This window comes from Hylobates moloch, unplaced genomic scaffold (assembly GCF_009828535.3).
Source record: "Hylobates moloch isolate HMO894 unplaced genomic scaffold, HMol_V3 SCAFFOLD_15, whole genome shotgun sequence".
NCBI lineage: Eukaryota > Metazoa > Chordata > Mammalia > Primates > Hylobatidae > Hylobates > Hylobates moloch.
This window is the reverse complement of record NW_026652290.1, coordinates 12629791-12646605: the sequence shown is the minus strand read 5'-3', so window position 1 is coordinate 12646605 and position 16815 is coordinate 12629791. Positions and strand designations below refer to the sequence as shown.

The 16815-nt window shown below is 42.0% G+C and overlaps 1 long non-coding RNA gene and 1 other non-coding gene across 4 annotated transcripts in view; both read left to right on the top strand.

The window, feature by feature from the left end:
• Positions 1-16815, top strand: part of LOC116483627 (uncharacterized) — a 59108-nt gene that overhangs the window by 37072 nt on the left and 5221 nt on the right. For all 3 annotated transcript variants that reach the window (XR_009210107.1, XR_009210108.1, XR_009210104.1), the window contains exon 5: positions 14673-14741. This is a non-coding gene — a long non-coding RNA (uncharacterized LOC116483627). The remainder of the gene's footprint in view (positions 1-14672; positions 14742-16815) is intronic.
• Positions 13498-13602, top strand: LOC116484448 (U6 spliceosomal RNA). Its single transcript, XR_004252603.1, has one exon. It is a non-coding gene; the product is annotated as a U6 spliceosomal RNA (small nuclear RNA).

Below are 16815 nucleotides of genomic sequence, written 5' to 3'. Positions count from 1 at the left end.
CACAAGTATACACATTTTTTGAGTGTTGACTTAGAAGTGCAATCATAGTAGACACTGCTGATAAAGTTTCTCAAAGTGGCTGTACCAGTTTACATTTCCACTAGCAAGATTGAAAGTTCCCATGGCTCTCCATCCTTGCCGAAACTCGGTTTGTAAGTTTTTTATAATTTTAGCAATTCTGGTATGGCAGATGTACAGTTTGAACTTGCATTTTCCCTCATGACTAATGATACCAAGATCTCTTTTAATGTTTATTGACCATTTGGATATCCTCTTATGTGAAGTTTCTGGTTGAGTCTTTGATCTTTTTTAAGTATGAAAAAAATGGTTTGTCTGTCTTTTCACTGTTGATTTGTCTTTGTATATTCTGGATACTAATTCTTTGTTGAATACATGTATTGAAAATATCTTTTTTCACTCTGTGGCTTGCATTTTCACTTTCACTTGTGTCTTTGTCCATTTCGTGCTGCCGTAAGAGAATACCTGAGATTGGGTGATTTATAATGAAGAGAATTTATTGACTCACAGTTATGTATCTGATTTTTTAAAAAATTATACCTTAAGTTTTTTTTACAGTGTAATGTCATATGTATTTACTTATTTTTAAATTCGTACAGAGTTTTTTTAATTCTTTTTTTTATATACTTTAAGTTCTGGAATACATGTGTAGAACGTGCAGGTTTGTTACATAGGTGTACACATGCCACGGTGGTTTGCTGCTCCCATCAACCTGTCATCCACATGACGTATTTCTCCTAATGCTATCCCTCCCCTAGCCCCCAACCCCCGACAGGCCCCGGTGTGTGATGTTCCCCTCCCTGTGTCCATGTTCAGCTCCCACTTAGGAGTGAGAACATGCGGTGTTTGGTTTTCTGTTCCTGTGTTAGTTTGCTAAGAATGATGGTTTCCAGCTTCATCCATGTCCCTGCAAAGGACATGAACTCATCCTTTTTTTATGGCTGCATAGTATTCCATGGTGTATATGTGGCACATTTTCTTTATCTGGTCTATTATTGATGGGCATTTGGGTGGGTTCCAATTCTTTGCTATTGTGAACAGTGCAGAAATAAACATACGTGTGCATGTGTCTTTATAGTAGAATGATTTATAATCCTTTGGGTATATACCCAGTAGTGAGATACTGGGTCAAATGGTATTTCTGGTTTTAGATCCTTGAGGAATTTCCACACTGTCATCCACAACGGTTGAACTAATTTGCACTCCCACCAACAGTGTAAAAGCATTCCTGTTTCTCCACATCTTCTCCAGCATCTGTTGTTTCTTGACTTTTTAGTGATTGCCATTCTAACTGGTGTGAGATGGTATCTCATTGTGGTTTTGATTTGCATTTCTCTAATAACCAGTGATGAGCTTTTTTTTGTATGTTTGTTGGCCACATAAATGTCTTCTTTTGAGAAGTGTCTGTTCATATCGTTTGCCCACTTTTTGATGGTTTTTTTTTTTCTTGTAAATTTCTTTAAGTTCCTTGTGGATTCTGGATATTAGTCCTGTGACAGATGGATAGATTGCAAACATCTTCTCCCATTCTGTAGGTTGTCTGTTCACTCTTATGATAGCTTCTTTTGCTGGGCAGAAGCTCTTTAGTTTAATTAGATCCCATTTGTCAATTTTGGCTTTTGTTTCCATTGCTTTTGGTGTTTTTAAATCATGAAGTCTTTGCCCATGCCTGTGTCCTGAATGATATTGCCTAGGTTTTCTTCTAGGGTTTTTATGGTTTTAGGTCTTGTGTTTAAATCTTTAACCTATCTTGAGTTAATTTTTGTATAAGATGTAAGGAAGGGGTCCAGTTTCATTTTTCTGCATATGGCTAGCCAGTTTTCCCAACACCATTTAATAAATAGGAAATCCTTTCCCCATTTCTTGTTTTTGTCAGGTTTGTCAAAGATCAGATGGTTGTAGATGTGTGGTGTTATTTCTGAGGCCTCTGGTCTGTTCCATTGGTTTATGTATCTGTTTTGGTACCAGTACCATGCTGTTTTGGTTACTGTGGCCTTGTAGTATAGTTTGAAGTTAGGTAGCATGATGCCTCCAGCTTTGTTCTTTTTGCTTAGGACTGTCTTGGCTATGTGGGCTCTTTTTGGTTCCATATGAAATTTAAAGTAGTTTTTTCTAATTCTGTGAAGAAAGTCAATGGTAGCTTGATGGGGATAGCATTGAACCTATAAATTACTTTGGGTAGTATGGCCATTTTCACTATATTGATTCCTCCTATCCATGAGCATGGACTGTTTTTCCATTTGTTTGTGTCCTCTCTGATTTTCTTGAGCAGTGGTTTATAGTTCTCCTCGAAGAGGTCCCTCAGATTCCTTATAAGTTGCATTCCTAGGTATTTTATTCTCTTTGTAGCAATTGTGAATGGGAATTCACTTATGATTTGGCTGTTTATCTATTATTGGTGTACAGTAATGCTTGTGATTTTTGCACACTGATGTTTGTGTCCTGAGACTGCTGAAGTTGCTTATCAGCTTAAGGAGATTTTGGGCTGAGATGATGGGGTTTTCTAAATATACAATCGTGTCATCTGCATACAGAGACAATTTGACTTCCTCTCTTCCTATTTGAATACCCTTTATTTCTTTCTCTTGCCTGATCGCCCTGGCCAGAACTTACAATACTATGTTGAATAGGAGTGGTGAGAGAGGGCATCTTGTCTTGTGCCGATTTTCAAAGGGAATACTTCCAACTTTTGCCCCTTCAGTATGATATTGGCTATGTATTTATCATAAATAGCTCTTACTATTTTGAGATACATTCCATCAATACCTAGTTTATTGAGAATTTTTAGCATGAAGGGCCGTTGAATTTTATTGAAGGCCTTTTCTGCATCTATTGAGATAATCGTGGTTTTTGTCATTGGTTCTATTTATGTGATGGATTACATTTATTGATTTGCATATGTTGAACCAGCCTTGCATCCCAGTGATGAAGCTGATTTGATCATGGTGGATAAGCTTTTTGATGTGCTGTTGGATTCGGTTTGCCAGTATTTTATTGAAGATTTTTGCATCGATGTTCATCAGGGATATTGGCTTGAAATTTTCTTTTTTGGTTGTGTCTTTGCCAGGTTTTGGAATCAGGATAATGCTGGCCTCGTAAAATGAGTTAGGGAGGAGTCCCTCTTTTTCTATTGTTTGGGGTAGTGTCAGAAGGAATGGTAACAGCTCCTCTTTGCACCTATGGTAGAATTCGGCTGTGAATCCGTCTGGTCCTGGGCTTTTTTTGGTTGGTAGGCTATTAATTACTGCCTCAATTTCAGAACTTGTTATTGGTCTATTCAGGGATTTGACTTCTTCCTGGTTTAGTCTTGGGAGGGTGTATGTGTCCAGGAATTTATCCATTTCTTCTAGATCTTCTAGTTTATTTGCATAGAGGTGTTTATAGTATTCTCTGATGGTAGTTTGTATTTCTGTGTGATCAGTGGTGATATCCCCTTTATCATTTTTTATTGTGTCTATTTGATTCTCCTCTTTTCTTCTTTATTAGTGGCTAGTGGTCTATTTTGTTAATCTTTTCAAAAAACCAGCTCCTGGATTCATTGATTTTTTGAAGGGTTTTTTGTGTGTCTTTCTCCTTCAGTTCTGCTCTGATCTTAGTTATTTCTTGTCTACTGCTAGCTTTTGATTTTGTTTGCTCTTGCTTCTCTAGTTCTTTCAATTGTGATGTTAGGGTGTCAATTTTAGATCTTTCCCACTTTCTCTTGTGGGCATTTGGTGCTATAAATTTCCCTCTAAACACTGCTTTAGCTGTGTCCCAGAGAATCTGGTACATTGTGTGTTTGTTCTCATTGGTTTCAAAGAACGTCTTTATTTTTTATTTTTACTTTTTTTTTTTGAGACGGAGTCTCGCTCTGTTGCCCAGGCTGGAGTGCAGTGGCACGATCTCGGCTCACTGCAAGCTCTGCCTCCCGGGTTCATGCCATTCTCCTGCCTCAGCCTCCTGAGTAGCTGGGACTACAGGCACCCGCCACCACTCCCAGCTAATTTTTTGTATTTTTAGTAGAGACGGGGTTTCACTGTGTTAGCCAGGGTGATCTCGATCTCCTTACCTTGTGATCTGCCCGCCTTGGCCTCCCAAAGTGCTGGGATTACAGGCGTGAGCTACCGCGCCTGGCCAAGAACATGTTTATTTCTGCCTTAATTTTGTTATTTACCCAGTAGTCATTCAGGAGCAGGTTGTTCAGTTTGCATGTAGTTTTGCAGTTTTGAGTGAGTTTCTTAATCCTGAGATCTAATTTGATTGTGCTGTGGTCTGAGAGAGACTGTTTGTTATGATTTCTGTTCTTTTGCATTTGCTGAGGAGTGTTTTACTTCCAATTAGGTGGACGATTTTAGAATAAGTGTGATGTGGTGCCGAGAAGAATGTATATTCTGTTGATTTGGGGGTGGAGAGTTCTGTAGATGTCTATTAGGTCCATTTGGTCCAGAGCCAAGTGCAAGTCCTGAATATTCTTGTTAATTTTCTGTCTTGTTGATCTGGCTAATATTGACAGTGGGGTGTTAAAGTCTCCCACTATTATTGTGTGGGAGTCTAAGTTTCTTTGTAGGTCTCTAAAAACTATGAACCTGGGTGCTGCTGTATTGGTTGCATATATACTTAGGATACTTAGCTGTTCTTATTGCATTGATCCCTTTACTATTATGTAATACCCTTCTTTGTCTTTTTTGATTTTTGTTGCTTTAAAGTCTGTTTTATGAGAGACTAGGATTGCAACCTCTCCTTTTTTATTTTTTGCTTTCCATTTGCTTGGTAAATAATTCCTCCATCTCTTTATTTTGAGCCTATTTGTGTCTTTGCATGTGAGATGGGTCTCCTGAATATAGCACACTGATGGGTCTTGACTGTTTATGCAGTTTCCCAGTCCGTGTCTTTTAATTGGGGCATTTAGTCCATTTACATTTAAGGTTAATATTTTTATGTGTGAATTTGATCCTGTCATTATGATGCTAGCTGGTTATTTTGCCCATTAGTTGATGCAGTTTCTTCATAGTGTCGATGGTTTTTACAATGTGGTATGTTTTTGCAGTGGCTGGTACTGGTTTTTCCTTTCCATATTTAGTGGTGCCTTCAGGAGCTCTTGTAAGGCAGGCCTGGTGGTGACAAAATCTCTCAACATTTGCTCATCTGTAAAGTATTTTATTTCTCCTTCACTTATGAAGCTTAGTTTGGCTGGATATGAAATTCTGGACTGAAAATTCTTTTCTTTAAGAATGTTGAATATTGGCCCCCACTCTCTTCTGGCTTGTAGGGTTTCTGCCAAGAGATCCGCTGTTAGTCTGATGGGCTTCTCTTTGTGGGTAATGTGACCTTTCTCTCTCGCTGCCCTTAACATTTTTTCCTTCATTGCAACCTTGGTAAATCTGACAATTATGTGTCTTGGGGTTGCTGTTCTTGAGGAGTGTCTTTGTAGTGCTCTCTGTATTTCCTGAATTTGAATGTTGGTTTGTCTTGCCAGGTTGGGGAAGTTCGCCTGGATAATATCCTGAAGAGTGTTTTCCAACTTGGTTCCATTCTCCTTGTCACTTTCAGGTACACCAATCAGACGTAAATTTGGTCTTTTCACATGGTCCCATATTTCTTGGAGACTGTTCCTTTTCATTCTTTTTCTGTAGTCTTGTCTTCACACTTAATTTCATTAAGTTGATCTTCAATCTCTGATATCCTTTCTTCCGCTTGATCGATTTGGCTATTGATAATTGTGTATGCTTCATGAAGTTCTCGTGCTGTGTTTTTCAGCTCCATCAGGTCATTTATGTTCTTCTCTAAACTGGTTATTCTAGTTAGCAATTCCTCTAACCTTTTTTCAAGGTTCTTAGCTTCCTTGCATTGGGTTAGAACATGCTCCTTTAGCTCAGAGGAGTTTGTTATTACCCACCTTCTGAAGCCTACTTCTGTAAATTCGTCAAACTCATTCTCGGTCCAGCTTCGTTCCCTTGCTGGCGAGGAGTTGTGATCCTTTGGAGGAGAAGAGGCATTCTGGTTTTTGGAATTCTCAGCCTTTTTGTGGTAGTTTTTCCTCATCTCATGGCTTTATCTACCTTTGGTCTTTGATGTTGGTGACCTTCAGATGGGGTTTCTGAGTGGACATCCTTTTTGTTGATGTTGATGCTATTCCTTTCTATTTGTTAGTTTTCCTTCTAATAGTCAGGCCCCTCTGCTGCAGGTCGGCTGGAGTTTTCTGGAGGTCCACTCCAGACCCTGTTTACCTGGGTATCGCCAGTGGAGGCTGCAGAACAGCAAAGATTGCTGTCTGTTCCTTCCTCTGGAAGCTTTGTCCCAGAGGGGCATCTGCCAGATGCCAACTGGAGCTCTCATGTATGAGGTTTCTGTCGATCCCTGCTGGGAGGTATCTCCCAGTCAGGAGGCACGGGAGTCAGAGACCCACTTGAGGAGGCAGCCTGTCCCTTAGCAGAGCTCAAACACTGTGCTGGGAGATCCACTGCTCTCTTCAGAGCCAACAGGCACGAAGGTTTAAGTCTGCTGGAGCTGCTCCCACAGCTGCCCCTTCCCCCAGGTGCTCTGTCCCAGGGTGATGGGAGTTTTATCTATAAGCCCCTGACTGGGGCTGCTGCCTTTCTTTCAGAGATGCCCTGCCCAGAGAGGAGGAATCTAGAGAGGCAGTCTGGTTACATCGACTTTGCTGATCTGCAGTGGGCTTTGCCCAGTTCGAACTTCCCCATTGTGAGGTGAAAACCGGCTTCTCAAGCCTCAGTAATGGCGGACGCCTCTCCCCCAACCAAGCTCCAGCATCCCAGGTCGACTTCAGACTGCTGTGCTGGCAGTGAGAATTTCAAGCCAGTGGATCTTAGTTTGTTGGGCTCTGTGGGGGTGGGATCCACTGAACTAGACCACTTGGCTCCCTGGCTTCAGCCCCCTTTCCAGGGGAGTGAACGGTTCTCACTTGCATTCTAGGTGCCACTGGGGTATGAAAAAAAAAACCTCCTGCAGCTATCTCGGTGTCTGCCCAAACAGCCACCCAGTTTTGTGCTTGAAACCCAGGGCCCTCGTGGTGTAGGCACCTGAGGGAATCTCCTGGTCTGTGGGTTGTGAAGACCATAGGAAAAGTCTAGTAACTGGGCCAGAATGCACTGTCCCTCACAGCACAGTCCCTCACGGCTTCTGTTGGCTAGGGGAGGGAGTTCCCCGACCCCTTGCACTTCCTGTATGAGGCGTCACCCCACCCTGCTTCGGCTCGCCCTCCGTGGGCTGCACCTACTGTCTAACCAGTCCCAGTGAGATTAGCTGGGTACCTCAGTTGGAAATGCAGAAATCAACCACCTTCTGCATTGATTTCACTGGGAGCTGCTGACTGGAGCTGTTTCTATTCGGCCCTGACTCACAGTTCTGGAGGCTCAGAAATCCAGTATCAAGGTGCTGGCATCTGATGAGGACCTTCTTGTTGTATCATCCTATGGCAGAAAGTGAGAAGAGAAAGAAAGGAGGAGGGAGGGAGAAAGAGAAGTGGGCCTAACTAGCCCTTCTATAACTAATCCACTTTGGCAATAATTATTTATGAGGGCAAAGCCTTCATGGCCTAACCACCTCTTAAAGGTCACACCTCTTAATATTGTTACAATGGCAATTAAATTTAAACATGCGTTTTGGAGCAGACAAACCATAGCAACTGGTATCTTCTGTTGAATGTTATCAATTTTAATATAGTTTTTTCAGCTGACTCTTGGTTTTTTTTTTGTTTCCTGTTTGAGATTTCTTACCTCGCCTGTTACAAGATCAGAGAGTACTCATCTATGTTATTTTCTAGAAGCTTCTTATTTTACCTTTCTCATTTAGGTATGTGGTACATCTGGAATTGATTTTTATGTATGAAGTGAGGTAGGAGGCATGGCTAATTCCCTGTCTATCACAATGGATATGTGTTTGATCTAGCATTATTTTTATTTTTATTTTTTCTAAACAAAGTCTCGCTCTGTCGCCTAGACTGGAGTGCTGTGGCGTGATCTTGGCTCACTGCAACCTCTGCCTCCTGGGCTTAAGTGATTCTCCTGCCTCAGCCTTCTGAGTAGCTGAGATTACAGGCTCCCGCCACCACACCCAGCTAATTTTTGTATTTTTAGTAGAGACAGGGTTTCACCATGTTAACCAGGCTAGTCGTGAACTCCTGACCTCAAGTGATCCGCCCATCTTGGCCTTCCAAAGTGCTGAGATTAAAGACATGAGCCGTGCCCAGCCTAGCATTATTTTAAAATGTCATTCACACTGCTGTAGTTGGCCCTCCTTTTTTTTTTGAGATGGAGTCTCACTCTGTCGCTAGGCTGGAGTGCAGTGGCGTGATCTTGGCTTACTGCAACCTCCGCCTCCCATGTTCAAGAGATTCTCGTGCTTCAGCCTCCTGAGTAGCTGGGATTACAGGCATGCACCACCACGCCCGTCTAATTTTTGTATTTTTTTTTTTTTTTTTGTAGAGATGGGGTTTCATTCTGTTGGTCAGGCTGGTCTCAAACTCCTGACCTCAAGCAGTCCACCCACCTCTGCCTCCCAAAGTGCTGGGATTACAGGTGTGAGCCACCATGCCCGGCCCTTGGCACCATTTTTGTAAACCAGGAGATCTTGTTTGTGTAGGTTTTTTCTGGTTTCTAGTTTCGTTCATTGGCCTGTTTATGTGCTAATACTACACTGCCTTAATATTGTAGCTTTAAAATAAATCTTGATATTTTATAGTGTAGTGTAGGCCCTTCTTTTTCTTCCTCAAGATTGCCTTGGCTGTTCTTGGTTCTTTGAATTTCCATATACATTTCAGGATTAGCTCACCAGTTTTTACTTGCATATAAATGTGATGTGTGCATGTGTACGTGCCTATTGAGATATTTTATTATGAATGCATTGAATCTATAGATAAATTAGGAAGAATTGATATCTTTATAATATGGAGTTATACCCAGAGCCCCAGGCAAGCAATTATCTTTTTTTTTTGGCCTTTTCTATAAATTTCATGGGTAATACGTAGTCCTATATATCTAGTTTTTCCACTTAACAATATTGTTTTTGAAGTTCATATTGTTTCTTGTATCAGTAGTTCATTCCTTCTTGTTCCTGAGTGGTATTTCATTGATGAGTATACCACATTTTGTTTATCCATTCACTAGTTAATGGATATTTGGATTGTTTTCAGTATTTGGCTATAATGAATGTTGCTGTTTTGGACGTTCATTGCAAATTTTTATTTGGACATATGTTTTTCATTTCTTTTGGACAGATATGTAAGAGTAGGTTGTGTGGTAAATTTATTTTTAACTTAAAAAGTCATCAAACTTTTTTCCAAACTGGCTGTTCCATTTTATATCCCCATTACCAATATTCCAGTCTCTTCACATGAGTATTCTCCTCTTTTCACATCCTCATCAGCTCTTGGTATTGTCAGTGGCTTTGATTTTGTCCATTTTAGTTGGTATGCAGTGGTATCTCATTGTGGTTTTAATTTGCATTCCCCCAGTGACTAATGACACTGAGCATCTTGTCATGTGCTTATTGGCTATTTATATATCTTCTTTGAAGAAATGTCTGTTCTAATAGTTATCTGCTCCTAACACACCCAATATACAATGGGCCAAGCAGAGGATAACCTCTACAGACATTTCTAAAAAGCCACTAGTTCATAACAATTCTGAAATCCAGATAGGCAAGTAGTAGAATTTTCTAGTTAAGTCATTCTTAAGTTTTGTAGAGGCCCTCTTGTTTGATTGAGAGGATCTGTCAGGCATACTCTTATTAATCTTTTTTTTTTTTTTTTTTTTTTTTTTTTTTTTTTTTTTGAGATGGAGTCTCGCTCTGTCGCCCAGGCTGGAGTGCAGTGGCGCAATCTCCGCTCACTGCAAGCTCCGCCTCCCGGGTTCACGCCATTCTCCTGCCTCAGCCTCTCCGAGTAGCTGGGACTACAGGCGCCCGCCACCACGCCCGGCTAATTTTTTTTGTATTTTTTTTAATGGAGACGGGGTTTCACCGTGGTCTCGATCTCCTGACCTCGTGATCCGCCCGCCTCGGCCTCCCAAAGTGCTGGGATTAGAAGCGTGAGCCACCGCGCCCGGCCTATTTTATTTTTTTTGAGATGGAGTCTCACTCTGTCACCAGGCTGGAATGCAGTGGCACCCAGCTCACTGCAACCTCTGCCTCCCTTGTTCAAGCAGTTCTCGTGCCTCAAACTCCCAAGTAGCTGGGTCTACAGGTGCGAGCCACCACATCCTACTAATTTTTGTATTATTAGTGGAGACGGGGTTTCACTATGTTGACCATGTTGGTCTCGAACTCGGCACAGGGCGGGAGCGGCTGCGGAATGCCCAGAACTAGTCCCTGGCTCCGGGCGCAGGCCGAGTAGAAGCTAGGCGGGCAGCGGCGTCGGGCAGGCCCTTCCCGCCGGGCGGACAGCCGCTCTGATCCAGCCATCCGACTTGGCTTGCGTCCTGGCAGCACGGACCCTGGGGCAACTTCGCTGCGGTGGCCAAGCCGGGGGCGGCCAAACGATGGCGGCACTGGAGCGGGAACTGGCCCGCACCCCTGAACAGGGCAAGCAGAGGAGCAGGTGCGCCGGCGGCGCTGTGAGGCGTCACTCATGATAGGCAGGCTAGGCGCCGCCACCCTGAAACCTCCCAGGGAGGACCCGCCAGCCCAGGCCGGCGCCGGAGCTGCAGCGCCACCTGCAGGCCAAGCAGTTTTTTCTGGGAGGCTGGAGCTGCCGGTGCAGTGACGTCACAGGTGCGTAACAGATTGGCTTGGCCTTACCCGCGAGGCTTGGCGGTTGTTGCTTGGCTTGGCGGTTGTCGCTTGGCTTGGCGGTGATCGCTGGGCTTGGTGGCGGTCGCTGGGCTTGGCGGCGGTTGCTTGGCTTGGCGGTAGTCGCTTGGCTTGGAGTGGCAGTGATCGCTTGGTTTGGCATTTCTGGCTTGGCGGTGCTCCTTTCACAGATTGGCAACCGCGGGCCTTCCTGCCGGGAGGTTGTGGCCGAGGCAGTAGCTCGCTACTGATGGCCTCCAGGGGTGGAGAAAATGGGGGAGGGGCTGAGGGGTCTCCGAAGCCCGCAGCCTCCGCCATGAGGAAGACCCCTAGCGTCGGGAACCAGGAGGACCAGTTGTCCTTAAGCTCCCTGGGGGACCGGTGGTCCTCGGATTCCTTCAGCTGGTTAAGCAAAAGCGATGGCAGCGACAGCGAGCACCATGAGGGCGCCTTAGACCAGCCCTGGCACGACGTCCTCTTGGAAGATCTCGGCAAGCTCCACAGAGGTGCCCGGTCGGGCGCCGTCCCTGGGGTGGAGCGCCTCCTGGCTCCTGGAGACCCCTGGCGTGGACAAGAGGGATAGGAAGGAGAGGTAATGGCCAGGCGAAGGAGGCGGGCGCACCGTCGTGTTGGGGACCCCGGCTTTCTGGTGCCCGCAGGCTTCATGGCACCCGGGATGGGGAAACCTCGGAGGAGTCGGGCCCAGGCCTCTTAGTGAGATGGGAGAAAATATAAATGCTTATTACTATTGCAAAAGTGTTGCTTTACTTTACAGGAGTTTTCTTGAAAAATATTGCACTTCCCCGAGGCGGAGCTGGCAGTGAGCTGACATCGCGCCACTGCACTCCAGCCTGGGCAACAGAGCGAGACTCCGTCTCAAAAAAGAAAAAATAATAATTATATATATATATACGTGTATATACATATACACACATATATACGTATATATATACACACACACATATATACATATATACACATATATATACGTATATATATACACACACACACATACATATATATATATTGCACTTCCCGGCCGGGCGCGGTGGCTCACGCCTGTAATCCCAGCACTTTGGAGGCCGAAGCGGGTGGATCACAAGGTCAGGAGATCGAGACCATCCTGGCTAACACGGTGAAACCCCGTCTCTACTAAAAATACAAAAAATTAGCTGGGCGTGGTGGCGGGCGCCAGTAGTCCAAGCTACTTGGGAGGCTGAGGCAGGAGAATGGCGTGAACCCGGGAGGTGGAGCTTGCAGTGAGCCGAGATCGCACCACTGCACTCCAGCATGGGCGACAGAGCCAGACTCCAAAAAAAAATTGCACTTCCCAAATGTGTTTATCCATTTTCTCAATTTATTGAGAATTTATTGAAACATAAGCTGAATACCTATTATATAGCAGACATATTCTACTATCGCTAAGGTTCCTTCCATCCTTAAAAACTTCATGTTGGCAGGGCACAGTGGCTCATGCCTGTAATCCCATCACTTTGGGAGGCTGAGGCAGGCGGATCACGAGGTCAGAAGTTCGAGACCAGCCTGTATCAATATGGTGAAACCCCCGTCTCTACTAAAAATACAAAAATTAGCTGGGCATAGTGGTATGCGCCGGTAATCCCAGCTACTTGGGAGGCTGAGGCAGGAGAATCGCTTGGACCCAGGAGGCGGAGGTTGCAGTGAGCCAAGATCGCGCCACTGCACTCCAGCCTGGGTGATAGAACAAGACATCCTCTCAAAAACAAAAACAAAAAACAACAAAAAAAATGTTGGCCTGGAGTGGTGGCTCACGCCTGTAATCCCAGCACTTTGGGAGGTTAAGGCAGGCAGATCATGAGGTCAAGAGATGGAGACCATCCTGGCCAATATGGTGAAACCCCGTCTCTACTAAAAATACAAAAATTAGCTGGGTGTGGTGGTGCATGCCTGTAGTCCCAGCTATTCCGGAGGCAGAGGCAGGGGAATCGCTTGAACCTGGGAGGCGGGGCGGAGGTTGCAGTGAGCCAAGATTGCGCCACCGCACTCCATCCTGGGGACAGAGTGAGACTCCATCTTAAATAAAACAAACAAACAAACAAAACAAAAACAAAAAACTTCATGTTTAGCTGCCCAGCCTGAGTAAACTGAGAGATTTAAAATTGGAGTATGAGGACTTCATCTCAAAGGAAGCTTTTTTCTCCCTCCTTTCAAAGAAAAGCATTTCCGAAGATAGAAAATAGGAAAAAGTAACCTTTAACTGCCTTTTGAAAATATATAACACTCTTATACACTAATATTAATAATTGGAAATGCCTGATTTACATTCATTCTATAAATCTAAGTATTGAATAAAATGAGCCATACCTATTCTTCTGAATCCTGAGTTTCCTTTGGCTTAAAGTATTTTTGAAAATCAAAGTAAGAATTATTTTGTTTTAAAATTTTGTTATGCTTTTAATCTCAGCCTAGACTTAGCCAAGACTTTCATGTTAAGTTATCCTTTAGGCCCTCGGGATTCAGTTCAAACAGTGTTGCAGAAAGAGATGAGTTTCCTTTTTTCATTGCTACCAGGTCTTGTGTGCTGAGGCCCCTTTATATCCAGTATGGTACCTTTTCTCAGATCATGGAAGGTCCCATATTATCCTTCCCCAGAGTGTGGCAGGAAGCCATCACCAGAATTCTGAGTCTCAAGTAAGTTGGATTTAACAGAGCTAACTGAGCCTCATCCATGCATGACTCACGAGTATCTGTGTATAAAAGGAGAGCTTCGTACTTGCTTCAGCAGGAAACATATACTCAAATTTTAACAAAATGCAGAGAAGATTAGCATGACCCCTGCATAAAGATGATGCACAGATTTGTGAAGTGGTCCATATTTTGTGCAGTCACTGGAAGTTCATTTGACTATTTGCTGACTAGCTCCAAAGAAAGTGTGAGTCAAAGCAAACTGGGTGTCACCTAATATTAAATTTGTGATTTTTCATTACAAAAATATGTAGTAAGGTGATCTATGGAGTGAGAATGGAGCTGTGTAACATGTGGGATGTTGTGTGCAAATATATTGTTAGTATGTATCTCAGAAATGAGAGAATGTCAACTTGCATCTCTTTCATGGAACTGAAAACAAAAAAGTAGAATGTTGTTTTCCATGTCAGTTCGAGATGAACATGGGGATCGAGCATCATTCTAACAAAGATCTGCCAAGTTCAAGTCTGTATCGAACAGTAGTCCAAGCTAGGTCTTGACATCTATTAGCTTTCTGCCCTTGGTGTGATTGATGAGCTCAGTAATAGTGGACAGTGATGTTATCTAGTTTGATGAAATAATATATTTATAAGTAAACTTAGTTACAAACTATGAAATAGTTGTGATGCCCCAAATTATAAGCCACAAAGAATAGAACAACTAATACACAAAACTAGAACTTGATAACAATTTCAGAAAACGGCAACATTTGAATATGAGAACCCCTGAAAAAATACACATTGGATTTTATTTGCAATTCCAAAACAGTTTCAGCAGTAAAGCTCAAGAACAAATTATTTCATTGCTTCACTGTTTCTCTGAGCATTTACAAAACGTTATGTCGTTAAATCTTTAACAACCTAGTGACATAAGGCAGTAAAATCCTTGCTTTTTAGAAGAATACGTTGAGCCTAAGAGAAGCAACTTGTCAGAGAACAAATAGCTGCTGGTAATAGAGCTAGGACACTTTCCATTATGCCAAGCTAATGTGAGTTAATTTACTGAGCTATACTCCCTTCAATTCATGAGTACTTCATCTTTTTTTCTTCTTTAGAAGCTTAAAGAGAAGTTGGTAGAACTCACAAACTGAAGTATGTGGGATAATTAAAGTTCTGATGTTAACTCTGATATTGTTTGAAACACTCTAAAAATTTAATATATTTGTTTTAAAATAGTAATTTCATTTAATACATTTTTATCCATAGCATTTGGCACCTAATTCCTGAATATAAGACAGAACAGACACCTGAAAGTCTTCCTCAATAACGATCCAGGTAAGACTTTCAATAATGAATTATTTTTGGTGGTCCTACCATAGATAACTAAAAAGTAAGAGTAAGGAAGTTTTGATCATGAAAGAACAGTTTAAAAAAATCCCTGTGTGTAAGTTGTATATTTTTCTCTTCATTTCTTTGTTGGTAGGTTAGATTTCACAGTTATTTAAAAAGTTAACTGCAGGTCATTTATTTTTTTCAAACAATCTGGTCTGAAAAAAAATTATGGTCCCTAAAATCCTATATGATATTTTTATATAAATAAGAAAAAGATATTTTTAAGTTAGTAAGTTGTATGTTTTCTTTATAGTCACATTATAATGAATGACTTGTTAGGAAATTGGAACTTCATTTTAATTTTTAAAATAAATGACTTATGTTTAGTAAATGAATATCAATCACAGTTGACCCTTTTCAATGTGGAATTTAGGGATGCTTGATCCCCTCTGCAGTCAAAAATCTGTGTATCCTCCCATGTCAGCCTCCCAAGTAGCTGGGATTACAGATGTGCACCAAAACACTCAGCTAATTTTTTGTTTGTTTTTGTAGAGATGTGGTCTCACTATGTTGCTTTTGACTCCCCCCAAGAACGTAGCTAGCAATAGCCAACTGCTGACCAGCAACCTTATTGATAACATAAACAGTCAATTAAGATATGTTTGTATGGAATATGTGTTAATATGCTGTATTCTTACAATAAAGAAAGCTAGAGAAACTGTTAAGAAAATCATAATGCTTACTATTCATTAAATGCAAGTGGATCATTATATAACTCTTCATCATAGTCTTCAAGTTGAGCAGGCTAAGGAGGAGGAAGAGGAAGATTGGTCTTCGCTGTCTCAGGTGGTAGAGGTGGGAGAAAGTCTGCTTATAAGTAGACCCCTGCAGTTCAAATCCATGTTGTTCAAAGGCTAACTATATCACACAGTGATTTATGTCACTAAAAAAGAATTAGTTTCAAAAGTGGAAACTCAGCAATACCTTTCTGGCACCATAAGCAAATAGCAATAAGAACTGTGAAATGGCCAGCTGTGATGGCCCACACCTGTAGTCCCAGCACATTGGGAGGCCTAGGCGGGAGGATTGCTTGTGTCCAGAAGTTCCAGACCACCAGCCTGGGCGACATAGAGCACATCTCTACAAAAACAAATAAAAAATTAGCTGGGTGTTTTGGTGCACACCTGTAATCCCAGCTACTTGGGAGGCTGAGATGGGAGGATCGCTTGCTCCTGGGAGTCAAGGCTGTAGTGAGCTGTGATTGTGATCACAACCTGGATGACAGAGTGAGACCCTATCTCAGGAAAAAAAAAAACCTGCAAAACATACCCAGTGTGCACTAATACTAATGGGAAATTATTTTTTAAAGATACCTTCTGAGTGCAGAAGTCAGGAAAGCAATTCCTTGTTGAGAAGAACAGGTCATGTTACATACTTATAAACCAACAAGGTGTCACTATTATTGACTTTCCCCCTAATTTGAAATCGAATGAGGTAATATTTACTTCATTTACTTCATTAGAACAAGATGTGTTCTTCTACCTGCTGGTTAATTGTTATGTTAACAGTGATTTTGTTAGAACAAGACATGCTGTTACCATTAGCCAAAAGATTATTATAATAAATATTCACATAGCCCAACTTGAGGCTCAACAAATTATAATAAAAGTACAAAAATGTTTCACAATAACAAAAATGCTTCTGTGCTACTGAGATGTGACGCCTAATGCATTGGACAATCTGAACTGTAAGAGGACACCTTTAATTTAGTACATATTAATCAAAGAACTTCTCTAAGTTAAGGTTCTGCAAGTTATGGGAGACAAACATTAAATTGACATAGTTTTGGTCTTTGAGGTGCTCATAATAGAATAGAGCTTTCTCTATTTGTGTTTTTTCAATAGAATTTTCAAGGCAATCATTTATTCACTTGTCCACTTAAATAATTATCAAATGTCTTTTAGATACTAAGCATTTTTTTTCTAATGTTACAGAATACAAACATTTAAAAATACCATTGGGGCCAGCCACAGTGGCGCATGCCTGTAATCTCAGTACTTTGGAGGCTGAGATGGGA